The sequence below is a fragment of the Scyliorhinus torazame genome, chromosome 9 (genome assembly GCF_047496885.1).
Source record: "Scyliorhinus torazame isolate Kashiwa2021f chromosome 9, sScyTor2.1, whole genome shotgun sequence".
Taxonomy (NCBI): Eukaryota; Metazoa; Chordata; class Chondrichthyes; order Carcharhiniformes; family Scyliorhinidae; genus Scyliorhinus; species Scyliorhinus torazame.
Genome location: NC_092715.1, coordinates 144673820 through 144688855, shown reverse-complemented (window position 1 = coordinate 144688855; position 15036 = coordinate 144673820).

The following is a 15036-nucleotide window of genomic DNA, read 5'->3' as shown; positions in this document are numbered from 1 at the left end:
ACTGTGTCCAACAGTCAGGCCAGGTCAGTACCACCTAAACGAGGGGCTGGTCTGCATGGTGGCATGGCTACATGCTGTCGTGGTTTGCTCTGCGAGATCAGTTTAAGAGCTGCTTCCCCGGGGTGGCACGTGGCACAGTGGTTAGCACTCGGACTACGGCGCTGAGGACCCGGGTTCAAATCCCGGCCCTGTGTCACTGTCCGTGTGGAATTTGCACATTCTCCCTATGTCTGCGTGGGTTTCACCTCCACAGCCCAAAGATGTGCAGGTTAGGTGGATTGGCCACGCTAAATTGCCCCTTAATTGGAAAAAAAATAATTGGGTACTCTAAATTTATTTTAAAAAAGAGCTGCTACCCCTCTCTCACGAGGAGCTGCCGAGCACGATCCATGCGAATCAGCTGCCGCTAGTCTTTTCCGGAATGAAGTCCACGAGGCATCATTAAGTGCCCTAATTGACGTGAGATTCCAGTGACAGCCTTGTTGGGTCGGCAATTGGGAAACACCCGGCTGTTCCCTCCCACTACCACACTGAGAAACGTTCCCGTTAGATCGCGCCCATTGTCTTAATTGGTAGCTGATGTAACAATGGCACTTCACAGGAGTGTCATCAAATGAGATTTGACACTGTGCCACGTAACGAGATATTTGGGCAGATCAACAAAAGCTTTTTAAAGAGACTCTTAAAGGAGGGAACATCATAGCCACTAATCTTTTGTCCTCCGAGCACAAGGTGCATTTGTACTTCTGAGCAGGATCTGATGCTTGTAAGCTGGAAAGCCACCTGACCATGCAGAGGATCCACATAGGTATGGTGGCACCGTGCTTAGCACTGCCGCCGCAGAGCTCCATGCTCCCGGGTTCAATTCAGGCCTAAGGTGACGACTGTCTGTGTGGAGTTTGCACTTTCTCCCCATGTCTGCGTGGGTTTCCTCCGGGTGCTCCGGTTTCCTCCCACAGTCCAAAGACGTGCAGGTTAGGTGGATTAGCCATGCTAAATTGCCCCTTAGTGCCCCAAAGAAAAGGTTAGGTGGGTGACCACGATCAATTGGACAAAGACGAGAGTTGAATACAACTGAGGCTTTATTATTCTAAGATGTGTGGCCTCCCACAGCAGCTGGCGAAATGGCTGCTGCACGGAGGACACACATATTTATACTCCGCCTACTGGGCAGAACCAGCAGGCAGGGACTGATGTGTTGGGTGCTCTGGACTCGTGGAACACATACAGGCCACCAACACTTAAAATAGTACAACACTATTTTATTAAGTTAGAAACTGTTGAATATACTTTCACTGTGGGTTAACACAATGTTAGATTAAACTAAAGACCTATGCCTGTCCTAACCAGTCTATGCACTCAGCACATGGTGAAGATCTGTTCTGTAAGCTGTAAGCTCTGTCCTTCTGAGAGGCTGCATCCCGAATGAGCGGGAACTCTGATGCCCTCTGTCTATATAGTGAGTGTGCTCTAACTGATGATTGTCATGATATCCATATTAACATATCATGGTGCAATCACACACACACATTGATGGACAGGTCGACAGACCAATCAACACACATGCAACATCACAGCCAATCACCAGTGAGAGCACACGCACTATAAAACAGGGAACACCACAGTTCCCGTTCATTCTACCAGGAGATAGCTCAGAGCACAGAGCTCACAGCGTGCCACTCAGACATAGACCATGTGCTGAGTGTCTCACTAAGATAGTGCTAGGGCTGGGTCCACAGGTTAGCTGGTGAAGTACGAACCACAGCCAGAAGTTAATAATTGTTATTATACAGAATAATAAAACAGAGTTGTACCATCTACAACCGTGTTGGTTCGTTTGTATATCGGAACACCCAACACGACATGGTACCAGGTTTGGAAACTCCCCAGCAACTGTGAGACCTACCTGCACATCTTCAGAGACCCGCCATCCTGCACCATGGACACCATCAGCCCGCCGCAGACGCTCCAAATTGCAGTAAATATCGGTGTCAACTGGAACCTGTTTAAACAGCCCTTCCAGCTCTTCCGAGAAGCCACAGACAGGGAGAATGCATCGGACACCAGGAAGATCGCCCTCCTCCTCTCCACGGCAGGGCAACACGCCATCCACATCTACAACTCCCTGGCATTCGCGGAAGGCGAGGACAAGACGAAGTACAAGACGGTCCTTCTAAAACTTGAGCAACACTTCAGCGTCAAAGTGAATGAGAGCTTCGAGAGGTGCCTCTTCCAGCAGCGCCTGCAGGGTAAGGATGAGCCTTTTCAATCTTTTTTGACACACCTCCGTATCCTCGCGCAGTCCTGCGGCTATGAGGCCACCTCCGATTCCATGATACGGGACCAGATAGTTTTTGGGGTCACCTCGGGCACCCTATGCCAGCAGCTCCTCAAAATAAAGAGCCTCACCCGAGCCACTGACATCGAAACCTGCGTCCTCCACGAAAACGCGACCAGCCGGTACTCCCAATTCCAGGCGGCCGAATCGGCATGGCAGGGATCCTATGAGGCCGAGCGGGTCCAGTCGATCGAGTTCCTCCCGGCCCCCGAGGGCGGTCACTTTGCGCGCTTTCCGAAGCTTCCCATGCTTGTACACGCCAAAAGAGACGTCGACGCAGAGGGACGTGATGCGCAGGCGCGTTCTACGCAGGTCTGAACTGCGCATGCGTGGTGGCGCAACGAACGCCATGATGTCACGACGTGCGGCAACTGTGCATCCGCACACTTAAAGCGGCAATGTCCAGCCAAAACTCGACAATGCCTCCACTGTGGCAAGATGGGCCACTACGCTGCCTGCTGTCAGGCAGCTCAGCCTGCCAACGCTCCGCTATTCCGCCAGCCTCGCAGGGACGTGCAGGCCATTCAGCCTCCATACACCGAGTCATACCCTGACGACGTACAGACCGGTGATACCGACGACCGGGAAGCCTTCCGTGTTGCGGTAATAGACAGAAATCGGGTGTCCCCAAGTAGGACCCACCTGCCGATGCCAGTGCACAGCGTTAAGGGCGATGAATGGTGTGCCACCCTAACGGTCAACTGATCACCCATCACATTCCGTTAAGACACTGGTGCCTCCGCCAGTCTCATTGCATGGTCAGCCTTCTACACCTTGAAGGTCAAACCACCGATTCGGCCATCCCGCTGTCAGTTGGTCGATTACAACGGCAATGTTATCCCGGCCATGGGGTCTTGCCAGCTCGACGTTGCACTCAATTCATACACAGCCACACTGTCGTTTGAGATAGTTGGACCCTCGAAGGACTACCTGCTCGGCGCACAGGCGTGCAAGATTCTCCACCTCGTTCAGCGGGTACACACTCTGTCTGCAGAAGGCACGTCCGATTTCCCAGATGCAGACTTTAGGGCACAGCTCCACTCGCTCCTCGCTCACAACCAGGAGGTTTTCGAGGGCATGGGCACACTGCCCTACACGTACAAAATACGGCTCAATCCGGACGCCACCCCGGTCATTCACGCACCTCGTAGAGTCCCAGCACCACTCAAGGACCGCCTCAAGCAGCAGCTGCAGGATCTCCAGGACCAAGGAGTGCTATGCCGGGTCACGGAGCCCACACCATGGGTCAGCTCCATGGTGTGCGTAAAAAAGCCCTCTGGCGAACTCCGGATCTGCATCGACCCGAAAGACCTGAACAATAACATCATGAGGGAACACTACCCCATACCCAAACGGGAAGAGATCACGTGTGAAATGGCCCGGGCTAAAATTTTTACCACCTTGATGCCTCAAAAGGTTTTGGCAGATTCAGCTGGATCAGTCCAGCAGGAAGCTGTGTACTTTCAACACTCCCTTTGGCAGGTACTGCTACAATAGGATGCCGTTTGGCATCATCTATGCATCCGAGGTGTTTCATCGAATCATGGAACAGGTGATGGAGGGCATCGAAGGGGTGCGCGTCTATGTTGACGACGTCATCATCTGGTCCACCACACCACAGGAGCACATCAGTCTTCTCCAGCGTGTCTTTGCGCGGATACGGGAAAACAGCCTGCGCCTCAACCGAGCCAAGTGTTCTTTTGGCCAAACTGAGCTAAAGTTTCTGGGGGACCACATATCCCGGTCAGGGGTGCATCCAGATGCAGACAAAGTGACAGCTATTGCAGCCATGCCACAGCCGGCAGACAAGAAGGGAGTGCTATGCTTTCTCGGGATGGTCAACTTCCTGGGCAAGTTCATTCCCAACCTTGCCTCCCACACAACGGCTCTTCGCCACCTGGTGAAGAAGACTACGGAGTTCCAGTGGCTGCCCGCACACCAGAAGGAATGGGAGGAGCTCAAGATCAAACTCACCACCGCCCCGGTATTGGCGTTCTTGACTGATGCCAGCCAGTCCGGCATTGGGGCGGTACTCCTGCAACGGGATGACACTGCATCATGGATCCCGGTCGCCTATGCCTCATGGGCCATGACCCCCACAGGACAGCGCTATGCGCAGATTGAGAAGGAGTGCCTGGGTTTGTTAACCGGCACAAATAAATTCCACGATTATGTGTATGGTCTCCCTCAGTTCACCGTGGAAACCGACCATCGCCCCCTGGTCGGCATCATACAAAAGGACCTCAATGAGATGACCCCTCGCCTCCAGCGCATTCTGCTCAAGCTCCGGAGGTACGACTTCCAACTGGTCTTCACCCCGGGAAAGGACCTTATCATCGCGGATGCCCTGTCCAGAGCAGTAAGCACACCGCCCGAATCGGGGGGGGTTCGTCTGTCAGGTCGACGCACATGTAGCCTTCACATCGGCCAATCTGCCAGCTACTGATGCAAGTCTGGCCCATATTCACCGTGAGACTGCTGCTGACTCCCTTCTACAACGTCTGATGCGACACATGACGAAAGGGTGGCTCACGGGGCAGTGCCCACAATTCTTCAATGTCCGGGACGACTTGGCCGTCACTGATGGTGTGCTCCTAAAGTTGGACCGGATTGTGATCCCACACAGCATGGACAGGCTTGTCTTCAAACAATTGCACAAAGGCCATCTCGGGGTTGAAAAGTGCAGGCGGAGAGCCCGAGAAGCTGTGTACTGGCCGGGCATCAGCGTCGACATTGCCACCATGGTGCTCAACTGCCCCACCTGCCAAAGGTTTCAGCCGGCTCAACCCCCTGAGACGCATCAGGCCCATGAGTTGGTAACGTCCCCCTGGGCAAAGGTGGGTGTGGACCTTTTCATGCTCTCGGCAGGGACTACATCATCATAATTGACCATTTTTCCAATTATCCAGAGGTCAACCGCCTGCACGACTTGACATCATCAGCTGTAATCAGAGCATGTAAAGAAACCTTCACTCGCCAGGCATTCTGCTTACCGTCATGTCGGACAATGGGCCTTGTTTTGCGAGCCAAGAATGGTCTTTTTTTGCCGCTTCATATGGCTTCACCCACGTGACTCCCAGCCCTCTGCATCCCCAGTCAATTGGCATGGCGGAAAAGGGCGTCCATATCGTGCAGCGGCTCCTCTGCAAGGCTGCTGATGCCGGACCTGACTTCTGTTTAGCCCTGCTGGCCTATCGCTCGGCCCCACTGTCCACGGGCCTCTCACCAGCCCAGCTGTTGATGGGTCGCGCCCTCAGGACCACTGTGCCCTCCATTCATGTTCCTAAACCCGACCATGCTCCAGTATTGCGAAGGATGCAACAACAGCGTGCTCAGCAGAAGGTGGCACATGACACTCGGGCAACTGATCTTCCTGCCCTGGCGCCTGGAGACAACGTCTGCATACACCTACCAGAGGGTGGCTGGTCAGCAACTGCCGAGGTTCTCCGCTGCGTGGCTCCCCGCTCGCTCCTGGTTCGCATGCCTGATGGCTCCATTCGCCGGCGTAATCGCCGGGCCCTTCGGCTGCTTCCGCGCTCGCTACGTGATCATGCACCGTGACAACATGCCCTCCTGTTGTCCCTGATGTCGACTTCGTGGAGCTTCCTGCCACTCTGCCTATTCTTCTATCGCCCGTGGCCAGGCCCATTCCTCAGCCGGTGGATCCTGACCCACCCTTAAGGCGGTCAACCCGAATTCGTCGCCCACCTACTAGGCTGGACTTATGAACCTGTTTGCACATTGGACTCACTGAATTGTTGTGCAACAATGTTAATGTGTTTCTCTTTTTGTCGTTCCAGGAGTTCGCTTTTGATATTTGATGATTGCACTTGTTTTGTTTGTGGTACAACCTCGTTGTTCTGTTGCACCTGACACCTTCCTTTGTATATAGTTTAGCCTCATGTACATGTTGTAAATATTGCACACACATATTCAGCCGCACTCAGTACACACCAATATTTATTACCATGTAGGCACATATTCTTGTGAAAATGGGGAATGTCATGATATCCATATTAACATATCATGGTGCAATCACACACACACACTGATGGACAGGTCGACTGACCAATCAATACACATGCAACATCACAGCCAATCACCAGTGCGAACACACGCACTATAAAACAGGGAACACCACAGTTCCTGCTCATTCCACCAGGAGATAGCTCAGAGCACAGAGCTCACAGCGTGCCACTCAGCGATACATCATGTGCTGAGTGCCTCTCAAAGATAGTGTAAGGGCTGGGTCCACAGGTTAAAGTGTAAAGAACGAACCACAGTTCTAAGTTTACAGATGTTATTATACAGAATAATAAAACAGAGTTGTACCATCTACAACCGTGTTGGTTCGTTTGTATATCGGAACACCCAACACAACAGTGATTGGCTGCGGTGTTGTTTGTGTTGATTGGTCTTGCTGTGTGTCCATCAGTGTGTGTGTCTGCACCATGATATACTGGTGTATATTATGACATCCCCCCTTTTATAAAAATGTATGTGTGTGGCAATAAATAATGTGTGGTGAGAATGTTCCTAACTACGTGTGGGGTGCAAAGACATATTTACAGGACTACGTACATGAGAACTAAGCTATTTACATGGGAAGGTGCCTGGTGCAGAGAAGCAGTATGCAACAAGAGTAACGAGATCAACACTATATACAAACCAGGGAAACAACAAAACAAAGCAACGAACCAATTCAGAGAGTCCATAAATTCGTAAAGTTCATAAATTTAGTCTCTGAGTTGGGTGACGAATTCTGGTTGACCGCCTCAAGGGTGGATCGAGAGCTGCCGGTTCAGGAGCGGGCTGGACTACGTCAAAGTCAGGGGGAGGCAGAGTGACAGAGAGCTCTGCATACTCCATGGCAGGGTCAGCTGGAGGGTGGGGCGACACTGGAGGATCACGTGGCGAGCGTGGAATGAGATGAAGGGCGCGTCGATTGCGGTGCAGAATAGAGCCATCCGGTAGACGAACCAGGAACGAGCAGGGGGCCACCAGCCGAAGGACAACAGCGGTTGCAGACCAGCCACCAGCCGGACGATGGAGGCGGACGTTGTCATCTGGAGCCAGAGCAGGGAGATCAGCTGCACGGGAGTCATGAGCCGCCTTGTGCTGTGCACGAGACAGCTGCATCCGGCGAAGGACCGGAACGTGGTCGAGGTCTGGGACATGGATGGACGGCACCGTCGTCCTCAGGGTGCGACCCATGAGTAATTGGGCTGGCGACAGGCCAGTGGAAAGTGGGGCAGAGCGATAGGCCAGCAAGGCAATGTAGAAATCAGACCCAGCATCGGCAGCCTTGCATAGGAGCCGTTTGACGATATGTACTCCCTTCTCTGCTTTGCCGTTAGATTGGGGGTACAGGGGACTGGACGTCACATGGGCAAAATTGTACTGCCTGGCAAAGTTGGACCATTCTTGGCTGGCGAAGCAGGGGCCATTTTCCGGCCTAACCGTGAGAGGGATGCTCTGTCGAGCAAAGGTTTCTTTACATGCACGAATGACTGCAGGCGAGGTGAGGTCGTGCAACCGTATCACCTCCGGACAATTTGAAAAGTAGTCCACGATCAGGACATAGTCTCTACCCAGCGCGTGGAACAGGTCGATGCCCACCTTGGTCCATGGTGACGCGACCAACTCATGGAGCTGCAGGGTCTCACGTGGTTGGGCCGGCTGGAACCGCTGAGAAGTGGGGCAGTTGAGCACTGTGTTGGTTATGTCCTCATTAATGCCGGGCCAGGGTAGCACAGTGGTGCAGTGGGTTAACCCTGTTGCCTCACGGCGCTGAGGTCCCAGGTTCGATCCCGGCTCTGGGTGACTGTCCGTGTGGAGTTTCCACATTCTCCCCGTGTTTGTGTGGGTTTCGCCCCACAACCCAAAGATGTGCAGGCTAGGTGGATTGGCCACGCTAAATTGCCCCTTAAATTGGAAAAAAGTAATTGGGTACTCAAAATTTAAAAAAATAAAAAAATAAAAATTAATGCCGGGCCAGTACACTGCCTCTCGGGCCCATCGGTGGCACTTTTCCATGCCAAGGTGGCCCTCGTGTAGTTATTCCAGGACAAGCTAGCGCATGCTATGCGGGATGACAATGCGGTCCAGTTTTTGAAGAACCCCGTCTACTACCGCCAGATCATCTCTGACATTGTAGATTTCAGGGCATTGGCTTTTGAGCCACCTGTCTGTTAGGTGGCGCATGACACGCTGTAGCAAGCGGTCAGCCGCCGTCTCGCGGTGAATTTGGACGAGGCGTTCATCTGAGGCAGGTAGATTGGAGGCTGCGAATGCCACATGGGCGTCAACCTGGCAGACAAATCCCATTGGGTCACATGGAGTGTTGACTGCCCTGGAGAGAGCGTCAGCAATGATGAGGTCCTTGCCTGGGGTGTATACCAGCTGGAAGTTGTATCGCCGGAGCTTGAGAAGAATACGCTGGAGGCAAGGCGTCATGTCGTTCAAGTCTTTCTGTATTATATTGACCAGCGGGTGATGGTCGGTCTCGATGGTGAATTGAGGAAGTCCGTAGACATAATCGTGAAAGTTAACAACACCGGTCAGAAGGCCAAGGCACTCCTTTTCTTTCTGCGCATAGCGCTGCTCCGTGGAGGTCATCGCACGTGACGCATATGCAACGGGGGCCCATGAGGCCTCATCACGTTGAAGGAGCACTGCCCCAATGCCGGATTGACTGGCATTGGTCGAAATTTTGGTTTGCTTTGCTGGATCAAAGAAAGCTAAGACCTGGGCCGTGGTCAGTTTTGCCTTGAGTTCTCTCCATTCGCGCTCGTGGGCAGGGAGCCATTGGAAGTCTGTCGCCTTCCTGACCAGGTTCCTGAGAGCCGTGATGTGAGAGGCGACGTAAAGGATGAATTTCCCTAAAAAATTGACCATGCCCAGAAATCGGAGGACCATCTTCTTGTCCTCTGGTGTTTTCATAGCTGTGATGGCAGCTACCTTGTCCGCATCCGGCTGCACACCTAATTGGGAGATGTGGTCCCCGAGGCACTTAAGTTCTATCTGACCTAAAGAGCATTTGGCCCTGTTGAGGCGGAGGCCATGCTCATGTATACGTCTGAATACGCGCTGGCGGCGACTAACATGCTCCTGCGGGGTGGTGGACCAAATCATTATGTCACCGACATAGACGCGAACACCTTCAATACCTTCCATCATTTGTTCCATAATCCTATGGAACACTTCTGATGCCGAGATGATCCCAAATGGCATCCTGTTGTAGCAATATCTTCCAAAGGGGGTGTTAAATGTGCAGAGTTTCCTGCTGGATTTATCCAGCTGGATTTGCCAGAATCCTTTTGAGGCGTCGAGTTTGGTGAAGAGCTTGGTGCGAGCCATCTCACATGTGAGCTCTTCGCGCTTGGGAATTGGATAGTGCTCTCTCATAATATTGCGATTTAGATCCCTGGGATCAATGCAAATTCACAATTCGCCGGAACGTTTTTTACACATACCATGGAGCTGATCCAGTCGGTCGGTTCTGTGACTTGGGAAAACACTCCTTGGTTCTGGAGGTCCTGCAGCTGCTGCTTGAGGCGGTCCTGGGTCCTGGGTGCTGGGACCCAGCCAGTTGCGGGCACCACAGGCGTGGCATTCGGTTTTAATAAAACCTTGTAGGTGTACGGGAGCGTGCCCATGCCCTCGAAGACGTTGTGGTACTGGTTAATAATGGCGTCGAGCTGCGCCCTGAAGTCAGTGTCCTGAAAGGCAGACGCGTCAGCAGGAGAGAGAGTGAACTCTCTGAACTAGGTTCAACAGCTTGCATGTCTGCACGCCAAGCAGGAAGGATTTCGAGGAGCCCACGATTTCAAAGGGAAGGATGGCTTTGCGTGACCTGTGCGTCACTTCAAGTTGGCATGAGCCGCTGGCAGCAATGGCATTGCCATTATAATTTAATAGCTGGCAGGCTGATGGCAGGATGGCTGGTTTGACATGAAGGCTTTGGAGGTCAGACCGCCAATGAGATTGGCGGAGGCACCAGTGTCAAGGCGGAATCGTATTTGGGACCGGTTGACCGTAAGTGTTGATGTGTTGGGTGTTCTGGATCACATACAGGTCACCAACACTTGAAGTAGTGCAACACTATTTTATTAAAAGGTTAACTATTTAAACATACTTGAACTGTGTGTAAATACAATACTAGCTTTAACTAAAGACCTTTGCCTTCTCCTAACCAGTTGAGGCACTCAGCACATGGTGAATGTCTGTGTTGCAGGCTGTGAGCTCTGTGCTCCTAGCTAGCTGCTACTCGAATGAGCGGGAATCTGATGCCCCCTGTCTTTATTGTGCCTGTGCTCTCACTGGTGATTGGCTGCGGTGTTGTGTATGTTAATTGGTCCCACTGTGTGTCCATCAGTGTGTGTCTGCACCATGATATACTGGTGTATATTATGACATCCCCCCTTTTATATAAAAAAATGTGCCTGCTTGACAATAAATAGTGTGTGGTGAATGTTCCTGACTACGTGTGTGTGCGAAATATTTACAGGACTATGTACATAAAACTAAGCTATTTACATGGGAAGGTGCCTGGTGCAGAAAAAACAGTGTGTCACACAAATAAGGAGATGAACACTTTATACAAACCACTTGAACGATTAAACGGAAGAACAGAACAGATCAGAGAGTCCATTAGTGCATAAAGTTCACAAATTAAGTCTTTGAGGTGGGCGACGACTTCTGGTTGACCGCCTCAAGAGTGGGTCAGGAGCCACCGGCTGAGGAGCGGGCTGGACTGCGTCAGAGTGAGGAGGATGCAGAGTAACTGGAATCTCCGCATAGTCCAGGTCAGGGACAACAGGAGGGCGTGGCACTGGCGGAGGATCACGTAGCGAGCGTGGAACGAGACGAAGGGCACGTCGATTACGCCGCCGAATGGAACCATCCGGTAGACGAACCAGGAACGAGCGGGGAGCCACCTGCCGAAGAACAACAGCAGTTGCAGACCAGCCACCAGCCGGAAGATGGATGCGGACGTTGTCATCTGGAGCCAGAGCAGGGAGATCAGCTGCACGGGAGTCATGAGCCGCCTTGTGCTGTGCACGAGACAGCTGCATCCGGCGAAGGACCGGAACGTGGTCGAGGTCTGGGACATGGATGGACGGCACCGTCGTCCTCAGGGTGCGACCCATGAGTAATTGGGCTGGCGACAGGCCAGTGGAAAGTGGGGCAGAGCGATAGGCCAGCAAGGCAATGTAGAAATCAGACCCAGCATCGGCAGCCTTGCATAGGAGCCGTTTGACGATATGTACTCCCTTCTCTGCTTTGCTGTTGGATTGGGGGTACAGGGGACTGGACGTCACATGGGCAAAATTGTACTGCCTGGCAAAGTTGGACCATTCTTGGCTGGCGAAGCAGGGGCCATTTTCCGGCATAACCGTGAGCGGGATGCTCTGTCGAGCAAAGGTTTCTTTACATGCACGAATGACTGCAGGCGAGGTGAGGTCGTGCAACCGTATCACCTCCGGACAATTTGAAAAGTAGTCCACGATCAGTACATAGTCTCTACCCAGCGCGTGGAACAGGTCGATGCTCACCTTGGTCCATGGTGACGCGACCAACTCATGGAGCTGCAGGGTCTCACGTGGTTGGGCCGGCTGGAACCGCTGAGAAGTGGGGCAGTTGAGCACTGTGTTGGTTATGTCCTCATTAATGCCGGGCCAGGGTAGCACAGTGGTGCAGTGGGTTAGCCCTGTTGCCTCACGGCGCTGAGGTCCCAGGTTCGATCCCTGCTCTGGGTGACTGTCCGTGTGGAGTTTCCACATTCTCCCCGTGTTTGTGTGGGTTTCGCCCCACAACCCAAAGATGTGCAGGCTAGGTGGATTGGCCACGCTAAATTGCCCCTTAAATTGGAAAAAAGTAATTGGGTACTCGAAATTTAGAAAAATAAAAAAATAAAAATTAATGCCGGGCCAGTACACTGCCTCTCGGGCCCATCGGTGGCACTTTTCCATGCCAAGGTGGCCCTCGTGTAGTTATTCCAGGACAAGCTAGCGCATGCTATGCGGGATGACAATGCGGTCCAGTTTTTGAAGAACCCCGTCTACTACCGCCAGATCATCTCTGACATTATAGATTTCAGGGCATTGGCTTTTGAGCCAACCGTCCGTTAGGTGGTGCATGACACGCTGTAGCAAGCGGTCAGCCGCCGTCGCGCGGTGAATTTGGACGAGGCGTTCATCTGAGGCAGGTAGATTGGAGGCTGCGAATGCCACATGGGCGTCAACCTGGCAGACAAATCCCGTTGGGTCACATGGAGTGTTGACTGCCCTGGAGAGAGTGTCAGCAATGATGAGGTCCTTGCCTGGGGTGTATACCAGCTGGAAGTTGTATCGCCGGAGCATGAGAAGAATACGGTGGAGGCGAGGCGTCATGTCGTTCAATTCTTTCTGTATTATATTGACCAGCGGGTGATGGTCGGTCTCGATGGTGAATTGAGGAAGTCCGTAGACATAATCGTGAAAGTTAACAACACCGGTCAGAAGGCCAAGGCACTCCTTTTCTTTCTGCGCAAAGTACTGCTCCATGGAGGTCATCGCACGTGACGCATATGCAACGGGGGCCCATGATGAGGCCTTATCACGTTGAAGGAGCACTGCCCCAATGCCGGATTGACTGGCATCAGTCGAAATTTTGGTTTGCTTTGCTGGATCAAAGAAAGCTAAGACCTGGGCCGTGGTCAGTTTTGCCTTGAGTTCTCTCCATTCGCGCTCGTGGGCAGGGAGCCTGGTCAGGGAGTCTGTCGACTTCCTGACCAGGTTCCTGAGAGCCGTGGTATGAGAGGTGAGGTTAGGGATGAATTTCCCTAAAAAATTGACCATACCCAGAAATCGGAGGACCACCTTCTTGTCCTCTGGTGTTTTCATAGCTGTGATGGCAGCTACCTTGTCCGCATCCGGCTGCACACCTAATTGGGAGATGTGGTCCCCGAGGCACTTAAGTTCTATCTGACCTAAAGAGCATTTGGCCCTGTTGAGGCGGAGGCCATGCTCATGTATACGTCTGAATACGCGCCGGCGGCGACTAACATGCTCCTGCGGGGTGGACCAAATCATTATGTCATCGACATAGACGCGAACACCTTCAATACCTTCCATCATTTGTTCCATAATCCTATGGAACACTTCTGATGCTGAGATGATCCCAAATGGCATCCTGTTGTAACAATATCTTCCAAAGTGGGTGTTAAATGTGCAGAGTTTCCTGCTGGATTTATCGAGCTGGATTTGCCAGAATCCTTTTGAGGCGTCGAGTTTGGTGAAGAGCTTGGCGCGAGCCATCTCACATGTGAGCTCTTCGCGCTTGGGAATTGGATAGTGCTCTCTCATAATATTGCGATTTAGATCCTTGGGATCAATGCAAATTCTCAATTCGCCGGAACGTTTTTTACACATACCATGGAGCTGATCCAGTCGGTCGGTTCTGTGACTTGGGAAAACACTCCTTGGTTCTGGAGGCCCTGCAGCTGCTGCTTGAGGCGGTCCTGGGTCCTGGGTGCTGGGACCCAGCCAGTTGCGGGCACCACAGGCGTGGCATTCGGTTTTAATAAAATCTTGTAGGTGTACGGGAGCGTGCCCATGCCCTCGAAGACAACGTGGTACTGGTTAATAATGGCGTCGAGCTGCGCCCTGAAGTCAGTGTCCTGAAAGGCAGATGCGTCAGCAGGAGAGAGAGTGAACTCTCTGAACTAGGTTCAACAGCTTGCATGTCTGCATGCCAAGCAGGAAGGATTTCGAGGAGCCCACGATTTCAAAGGGAAGGATGGCTTTGCGTGACCTGTGCGTCACTTCAAGTTGGCATGAGCCGCTGGCAGCAATGGCATTGCCATTATAATTTAATAGCTGGCAGGCTGATGGCAGGATGGCTGGTTTGACACGAAGGCTTTGGAGGTCAGACCGCCAATGAGATTGGCGGAGGCACCAGTGTCCAGGCGGAATCGTATTTGGGACCGGTTGACCGTAAGTGTTGATGTGTTGGGTGTTCTGGATCACATACAGGTCACCAACACTTGAAGTAGTGCAACACTATTTTATTAAAAGGTTAACTATTTAAACATACTTGAACTGTGTGTAAATACAATACTAGCTTTAACTAAAGACCTTTGGCTTCTCCTAACCAGTTGAGGCACTCAGCACATGGTGAATGTCTGTGTTGCAGGCTGTGAGCTTTGTGCTCCTAGCTAGCTGCTACTCGAATGAGCGGGAATCTGATGCCCCCTGTCTTTATTGTGCCTGTGCTCTCACTGGTGATTGGCTGCGGTGTTGTGTATGTTGATTGGTCCCACTGCATGTCCATCAGTGTGTGTGTGTGTGTGTCTGCACCATGATATACTGGTGTATATTATGACATCACCCCTTTTATATATAAAAATGTGCCTGCTTGACAATAAATAGTGTGTGGTGAATGTTCCTGACTACGTGTGTGTGCGAAATATTTACAGGACTATGTACATAAAACTAAGCTATTTACATGGGAAGGTGCCTGGTGCAGAAAAAACAGTGTGTCACACAAATAAGGAGATGAACACTTTATACAAACCACTTGAACGATTAAACGGAAGAACAGAACAGATCAGAGAGTCCATTAGTGCACAAAGTTCACAAATTAAGTCTTTGAGGTGGGCGACGACTTCTGGTTGACCGCCTCAAGAGTGGGTCAGGAGCCACCGGCTGAGGAGC